Source organism: Desmodus rotundus, chromosome 5 (genome assembly GCF_022682495.2).
Source record: "Desmodus rotundus isolate HL8 chromosome 5, HLdesRot8A.1, whole genome shotgun sequence".
NCBI classification, from domain to species: domain Eukaryota; kingdom Metazoa; phylum Chordata; class Mammalia; order Chiroptera; family Phyllostomidae; genus Desmodus; species Desmodus rotundus.
In genome coordinates this window covers 144,859,462-144,860,533 of record NC_071391.1, presented here as the reverse complement: position 1 = coordinate 144,860,533, position 1,072 = coordinate 144,859,462, and positions in this window count along the sequence as shown.

The window sequence follows — 1,072 nt, the reverse complement described above, 5'->3', positions numbered from 1 at the left end:
TTTTTCATCAAGAAATGGAATCTTCATCACTTCTTAAGAGATACTGAAATGCACACTAATGAGTAGAAAACTGTACAGTAGATTTAAGAGGTAAATTCTAGGTAGTCAGCTGGGTTTACCAACAACTTTATATAACTCTAGGCTCAAATTCTTGGAAAATTGCTCTATGTTGTCTGTCTTCAGAATCTCCTGTGAAGAATCAAAGTCACAAATGTTGAATCCACACATGCCAAGGGAATCCTGCCTACTGTGTATCTCCTAACTAAAGACAATAAAAGTAAGAGCTGTTTATTTGCAAGTAAGAATTTAACCAATATTAAAGTTGTTCATTTAATGGACCTACATATATTATAAAGAGCAAAAACATAGGTTCAAACTGCCATCAGCATATATTAGTTTATCCGTTCATTGAAATATTTTAAATAAAGGTTATCCAATTAATGATGTAGTTATAATTGTAGCAATGTTCTAGCACAGTTAATGGAAATATGAAAGTCAAAACAAAGGCACATTTGGGTAAGGTAATAAGTTTAGAATTGGTCATTTAGGTTTGAGGTACTTGTGTAGGAAAAGGTGGAGATGTCCAACAAGAAGGTATCAGTATGGACCCAGGACCATCTCAGTTGATGGGCTAAGAACAGAGTTCATTATATGTTTGGAGGAACTTTAATAAAACTAAAATTAAAGTCGCCGGTAAATGTACAAAGAGACTAGGACACAGAAAGAATTTCAAAGAGCCAGAATCCAAGCCAAAATCTGTTAACTACCAAAGCTTATATTTTTTCATTCTTTGGAACAAAATCTAAGAAAGTTTATATGGTTTTGCTGGGTTTGGATCACTTTAAGGTTATAGGTCATGCACTTAACTTTAGTCTATTTTTCTTTTTTTACAAGGTAAACAAACCCACCCTATAACTGTTTCTTTTGTTGTGACTCTCTCTCATTAAAAAAAAAAAAAAAGATTATTTATGGCAAGAGGCTACCTGCTATAATAAACAGCTTTAAAATCTCAGTGGTTTAACATATTAAAATTTTATTTGTCTTACAAGAAGCACAAGGTGAGTGTCCCTGG